The sequence below is a fragment of the Sitodiplosis mosellana genome, unplaced genomic scaffold (assembly GCF_009176505.1).
Source record: "Sitodiplosis mosellana isolate CC-2019 unplaced genomic scaffold, AAFC_SMos_1.0 Smas_scaffold_3, whole genome shotgun sequence".
Classification (NCBI taxonomy): domain Eukaryota; kingdom Metazoa; phylum Arthropoda; class Insecta; order Diptera; family Cecidomyiidae; genus Sitodiplosis; species Sitodiplosis mosellana.
The window spans coordinates 9,103,746-9,111,277 of NW_022595246.1; the positions used below are offsets into that span (position 1 = coordinate 9,103,746).

Below are 7,532 nucleotides of genomic sequence, written 5' to 3' on the forward strand. Positions count from 1 at the left end.
CTTTAAGCACTTTTGTTCATTCTATTTATTTTCAAGTATTTAAGAAATAACAAGCGCCGCACTTCTCATAAATTTTCCTCTTATCATCGTCTTCGCTTGCTTTTGATATCCGACGAAAGCGAAATATGAAAGGAGAAAAACATAAAACACGGTATTAAGAGTGGCGTAGGACGATGATACAACTCGATGATACAACTCGATGAAAAGGATATTGAATTGAACTGAAAGTGGCGGAGAATGAAATTCAACTTGAACAGACTGCTTGAAGATGATGATGATGATGATTCGAGTGTATATCGTCGTTCTAACGGAACCATAATGATAATTACAAGTAAGAGAGCGAGAGAATTGGCATATAACATTTCGATAGAATCACTTTTTATTCTCATCACAACGAGTGCACATTTGATTGAAATGATTGATCTTACCGTCCTTGGCTGTGCGAATGAATGAAAAAGCAGAAGTTCAAAATAGTTCCGTTTTCTCTCTAAATCCGCATATTCAATCACTTATTAACTTATATCATGCTATCATCAATGTCACATTTTTTTTTAAATGAGTGTATATAAATATTAACATGAAAAATTCTTTCACAACACTTGAGCCAATAAATCGACTTTGACGTTGATGTTTTTTTTTCTCTACTTCTCTTGTGTGTGTTCTCGTTCGCTTTCTCACAGCGCAGCTGTATTGATTGGTGCAAATGTGTTCGTGAACTTTGAATCTGCGAGCGAGATGTTGCTATATTCGTTGATTTGGCGTAGAAAACGAAAATTGTGCGAGCGAAGAAAAAAAGTAGGAAGTGAAATTAAAATGGCGGATACTTTTTCATTCTATCTCTGCTGTCCACCCAATGCACACAAAAAAAACGAATCGTTACGCTTGCCATTCAATTCACTTGTATATAGCACACATAAATCTCGATGTAACTTCATCGATAATCACACCTTTTCACCATATTCACACTTGAAACATACAGATTTTCCACTGCATTTTTTTTATTGCATCCCGTTTTCTCCCGTTGCTTTTGTTGTTGCGCACTTCTCGAATCTTCTTTTGCACAGAGCATCAATCCTGGATGTGAAACAAATGCAAATCCGAATTCAATCAGATCAACAAATAATCTCGGTTTGTTAAATGAATATGCATATTCGAAGAAATAATGCACTTTTTAACCAATGAAAAAAAAAAACTTTTTCTCTCTTCTTCGAACCGATTGCAAACGCTTATAAAAGAACAGTTTAGTTTCAACTGAAAACGTCTCTTTGATTCGTGATTCGGACTGTTGAGAAACTGATTCGTCGACGTTGATCGTAAGCAGTAGCAGCACCAACGAACCGAAAACCTCCGTACATACAACATTATTTTGCTCGTAAAATCTGAAATTCGATCGAATGTGCGCGTGCTCCTGCTCATTGTATAGACTTAAAATAGATTTTATTTCTCTCATTCAGACGTTTTCGTTGGGTTTATTTTTCTCTTCTTGTTGTTGTTTCACTCGTATGGCATAACGACGAACTCTCGCTCTTTTTTACGGAACGTGTGTCTACTGCAATCCCGTCGACGACTAACGATTGTTCGGTAATTTTCTCTCATAAACCATACATTTATTTAGATTTTTTTTTCTCTTCTGGTGTATGTGTGTGTTCGATCGATTCTCGAGCATCACAGCAAACCGATCGTTATTTAAGATGTCGGGCAGCGCGTAACGATCGTTTCAGTTTGTAGCGTGTAACAAATTTCGGAAAATTTAGAACCGTTCTCTTTCTCTATCGCGCGACCACATTCGAAGAAAAAAAATTGGATAAATATTTTGGTTTGCGCATGTGCACAACTCATACGGCTTTGATTTTACATTAAAATGTGTCCGAAGTGCGATTTTTTTTGTTTTCTGTTCAACCACATTACCACTCGCTGCCATGTCGTTCGTAAATAATACTAAACCAATCGACCATAAAACCGTGATTCAAACGGAGGGCAACAGAAACAAATTGTGAAAAATATACGACGTTTTAATTGCAGCTATTTTGCAAAAGCGGTCGAATGGCTCGGCCTACGAATGTCTCAGCCCCAACGGAATGAATGAATTTTTTCTTTCTCTCTCTCTCTCTCTCTCTCTCTCTCTCTCTATGTCATTACTTTTGCGGAAAAAGCACACATACATATCACTTGCGTGCACTTGCAAAACAATTCAAAACGGTCTAGTTGATCGCGTCTATTGCTCTTTTTGTTACGTTCTTGGCGCATATAATTAATTCAGACATAATTAAATTTTGAATGGCTTTTTACTGTATCTATCATGTTTGTTAAATCGTTAGCCATGCATCAAGTCTCACAACTAATTTTACAGTTGCAATATTGAAATGAGAAGAGTGACTGCCGCTGCTACACAAATCCAAAATGTAAAACATCGTCAAAAGTCATCATCGATTTGGGTGTGCTAATATTAATCGATTTATGTGTATGTGTTATTCAAGCAATTTTCCAATTTTCGCTCGACGCAAGCTTTCCGAATGCATTCGTTCGAATTGAAGGATTCGGAGAGTGGCACTTGGAACAGCAATTCAAATTTAAATAAATTTGATACATCATATGAGTGGTACTTTAACTTTGCAAATGAAATCAATCGAAATGGAAATCTGGCATTACAGTACAATGTAAATCCGTTGCGAGAGTGCGAATGGGCGAGCGAGTGTTCATGTTCATAATATTCTGTATTCAATGTTGGATGTTAAAAGACTCTCGATGACATTCGCACAATGCAGCACACAGCATTAGCATTTGCAAATTGTGTTGGATGAATATGGATATAATATTATCCAACATCCTACACACTAATTCATTTTGAATGTGCTTCGCTTTCGGTGCCGGAATCTTCGCTATTCATATTATTTAATTCGTAAATTCATGTTTTGAGTCAGCTGACAAATATTGCGCTACCACAAACGCTTGAAATTTTCTCTTGATAGACGCCACTGCGAAAATCCCTGAACTCTTGATTGCTCGCTCACACATTCGCTTCGTCGCCTATGACTACGTCTCATCAAAAGAGAAAAATCGCTATAAATTGTTTTCAATTCGCTATCTCGTGATTATTTTGATGAAATTATGTGTTTGGCAAGCGCAAAAATTGACGACCGAATAGACAAAATATACTCGAGAATTTGTTATTTCTAAAATGCCACCGCCGTCGTCTTCGACGTCTTCTTTCTCTTCGTTGTCTCCGTATATACGGCGCGCAAAAACACGCAGCAAAAATGTCGTAAACGATCAAAAATACACCCCATCAACATTATACTAGACAGTATTATTTACATAGTTATCTTTTATTGTGTGATGCGCAAAAAAATGGTTGGTTCGCGCAAAGCGAATGAGAATTCTCTGGGGAAAAGTTTTTTAATTTTATTTTGTATTGATTGAGCCCAGAGAGAAAGGAAGAAGTAGCGAGAGAGAGAGAGAGAGAGAGAGAGAGAGAGAGCGAGAGAGAATAGTCTGCATCTGGTGTAAAATAGAGTGAAATGTTAGTTTTAATAGATAAATTAACTCGAAATTCATTTACCGCATCCATCTACACTCAGCTGCATGTGCAAGTGCCTGTACATTCACTGAATCACGAACACACACACACACATATACACACTCACTTATGTAGTTAGCGGTTGCGTCCGTTTTGCATATCATGTTTTTTTTATTCTCTTTCTCTCTCTTTCGTTTCAGTTTTCCGGGTGAGCACATGAAATTGCATTTCCCGGTATAAAATCAAATGAAAACGTTGATCTATGAATAGCAAATGAGTTTTAGATTGAAAGCGTGAGCGAATGAGTAAGCGAGAATGAATTTCCACGGCACAGCCAAAATGGCATTTTCCGTGGTTTGACTCTGGCACATTTTGATACAAACTTAATTTAAAAATCCAAATGGATTCCACTGGATCATATCATTTTTTTTTTCATTCGACATTTCGTTATTATAGATAGAAAATGACCATCTGCCGCTCGTGTTTCACCGCCCTGAATAACCGAGACTTATCAACAACAACAACAGCAGCAGCGAAAAAAAGAGGACTCATTCCTAAATAGAATATCAAATCGTGATAAAATCGTGTCGAGGCAACGAAATTTTTTTCTCTTCTCGTATTCCGCTATTTCAGTGACACATTTTTTTTTCTTCACGATAAAAAAGAATTCACTTTCATCTTTCGGAGCTAAATAAAAAAAATCTGTTTTTGATATTAGTATAGAAAGTGACGCCAGCTTCGTGCTTTTCTCACTTTGCTTACAAACTTTTTCTTCGTTTCAAATATTTCAGTGTCGCTGAGAAAAGAAGAAAAAATAACACATTTTTAATAGAAAAACATTCAATTCAACACATTGAGCGGCAAACAGAACGCCCGCCGCGAAACGCTTTCATTGTATAACTCGGAGCATTCTTTTGAATTGTCATTGGTGTTTGCCTGAACGAATTTCTGTCTCGCTCAATCCGTCCCCTCTAGAGCTCCCATGATGTTCCGATGAACGACTTGAACACGGTACACATTTAGATGCCGTTTTTTTCTCTTTCTCTCTCTCTCTCTCTCTCTCTCTCTCTCTCTCTCTCGTCGAGGGGTATAAAAATAAAAATCACACCAAACTAAATGGCTTTGATATTAATTTGCGTGGAATTTCGAATATTTACATTTTATTTTTACAATTTGATTGCAAAAAAAGCAGCCGCTCTTGTTTTTTCTTCATTAAATCAGTACCAGTCAGTCGAATGCATGGCAAAGTCACAAAATGTGCACATCTCTTTCGATGTTTTCGGCTTCGTGTGTTGCAATTCTCGGTACGGCATCTTTAAAAAAAAAACATTGAATTTTGACTCTTCGGCGAAAAAATCGTGAGTTTTTCTAGTTGAGGAAAACTATTTCCGAATTTTCATCGAACCGAAAAAAAAGCAGCCATCACAACGAAATGTGAATCGAATTGGAAAATTGGGCCAAACTCGGAGCATGTATTTGTGTCGTCATTTGAACGCCGTCGGAAATAAAGTTGTCATCGGTGCGAATGGCCCGTTTATCATATGCATCATTATTTTCGTTGTCATATAACGATGGAAAATATTGCGCGCGGTGATTCATAATTCATGCAAATCCAACATTTATTTTTCATTGTTTAGCGTCGTTTTGTGGTGTGCTTGTGTGTGTTTGCTGTGAGCGTGAACTTCGCTCTCTGCGAAATAAATAAACATTTAACGAACAGAGCAGAGTCAAGACGAGTAACATGTTCTACACATGTAAAATATTTCTGCCATTTATTTTATTTGCGGTTGACCCAAATCACGGAATTTTCGTTCGTTCGCTGATCAATTATCGAATTTCATATTTTGCGTGTTCATAGTGTGAAGAAACTAATACTCCTCTCTAATCGATACACTTTTTGACAATGGCAAAATCGTTCATCGAATGTCACGTAACAGGCGTTGCGTGTCAATATGCACGCGTAATATGGCTGAAAATGGATTTGACCTGTTCACTTTGAAATGTCAGTGACATTTGAGCTCGAAAAATGGCAGTGTGTTCCGTGTGAAAGAGTTGAAGGCGGCAGGAATTTATGCGAAACATTTATTGCGAAAGTCAGCTGTTTGCACTTACATTGTAAATAAACAATGCTCCGGAGATGAAAGAGACAAATAGAGAAAGAGAGAAAGAGAGAGAGAGAGAGAGAGATCCCAAACGCATTAAATTCGCAAAGTACATTCTCAAAGAAGCATTACTGTTGTGCAAGAGGCCATTGAGAAGAGCGCACGAGATGTTAAGTTATGAGGCACTCGCTTGCGTGTGTGTATGTGCGTTGAGTCATCGTATCGTGAAGTTATACCGAATTTGGAACAGCGAACAAACGAACGAGTAAGCGAGCGACTAACATCACACGATGTTAGTGTCACACATTGCAGATGGAAACGATGCCATTCCATGTCATAAATTAAAAAAGCGAAATGTGAGATGTGAGCTTCCATCTTCTAGCAAGCGTGCATGCATGAATGTGCAAAGTGTATACGCTGACTGAATTGAAATGGTAAGTTTGTGCGAATCGCTTCACAATTACAAGCACACATAATATTCATATTCGAGGCGCGCTGACAACAACAACAAAAATCTATGTAGCGAACTTACCAAGCCAAAGTCGCTTTTGCTCCCACACACAGATTTATTTAGTGTGTGTGTGTACAGTTTTGAATGCTGCTTTGAATTCGCTGAATTTTATTTGGAGCGAGATACACATTTGTTTCTCTTTTATTTCAGTTCGATTTAGTTGTTTTTTTCATTCACTTCCTTTTCAATCAACAGAATTGTTTTGGATTTTCTGTTCTGTTAATAATCAAAAGGTAAATAAAGAATGTGCGTTAACGCAACCGAATTGAGAGCATTAATTTCCATTAGCCACATTATCTCGGTGGAATCCTCAGCGTACACAATATTAGGTTACTTACTTTTCTCTCTCACTCTCTCTCTCTCTCCAGAATATTAACTTTTGCTACATTTTCATTGTGTATGCGTACGATTTGTATATCCGATTGCTCGTTTACACGGACAAATTCTTGGGTGTGAATTGCCTCCATTACAACGACGAAACGTGGCTTCGCTACTTCATTAAATGCGAATGCTTTAAATCGCAACAAAAAAAAACACAACCAATCAATAAAATCCAGACGTTGCTTTCGTTTCTTTACTGCTCCACATCAGAAGAAATTGCGTATAATCAAGTAATACTATTCGCTTACGAATCATTTAATTTGAATTTAAAATCAGCGAGCGAATTTCTTCCGATATTCACCAGCGTCCGAATGGCAATAATGTCGAATGACCGATGTATTAGCGAAGAGATTTTGCTCTGACATTCAAATGAAAAGAGAAAGAAGAAGGCAAAAGAAAGAATAGAATATTTCACCCACTTGGCAGAGGACGTCCGATTTAATGGAGCAGAAGTTGAGAAATGGTTGGTTTAATCGAGAACAAGCAATCATCAATATTCTTTATTATCATCAAAATGTCATAAGCAGTTCTCTCGCGGGCGCGCGACTTTGGAATTTTCGTTGCAATTTTTGCAACTGTGATTCGACAAGAATGTGACAGAGACAAAAATAGAAATCACATTTCAACACCAGCAGCAGCGGTTGACACAGCGAACGAATGAGCGAAAGAGAAAAATCTCACAATTAATTACATCGAGAAATAGAGGCCAGCCACACCGCAGCAACCGATAGTAAGTAAAATAAGAGTCAAGACCAGAGGCGCTTACACACGGCACAAAATCCCTGTAAATCTCGTTCCTGAGTCATCGCCACATCTTTTCAGTAACAATTACGTCATTGTTAAATACACATGAATCGAATTCGGTATACACATACACACGATTATCTATGAGCTCAGCCAAGCCAAACGAAACGGCCAGGCGATGTGCTTTGTTCACGGTAAACGAGGTTGAAAACCGTATATCGTACACACACAGAGATAGAGAGAGAGAGAGAGAGAGAGAGAGAGAGAGAGAGAGAGA

The 7,532-nt window shown here is 37.8% G+C and overlaps 1 protein-coding gene across 16 annotated transcripts in view; it reads right to left on the reverse strand.

Annotated features, from left to right (window-relative positions):
• Window positions 1-7,532, reverse strand: part of LOC129566252 (uncharacterized) — a 29,987-nt gene that overhangs the window by 19,509 nt on the left and 2,946 nt on the right. For 2 of the 16 annotated variants that reach the window (XM_055442014.1, XM_055442010.1), the window contains exon 1: window positions 429-1,569. The exons of 9 other annotated variants lie outside the window; for them this stretch is intronic. The gene's annotated coding sequence lies outside the window, so the exon portion shown is untranslated. Of the gene's footprint in view, window positions 1-428; window positions 1,570-7,532 lie in introns of those variants that run through there. 5 more of the 16 variants (XM_055442019.1, XM_055442012.1, XM_055442015.1 and 2 more) reach the window with 5 other exon arrangements.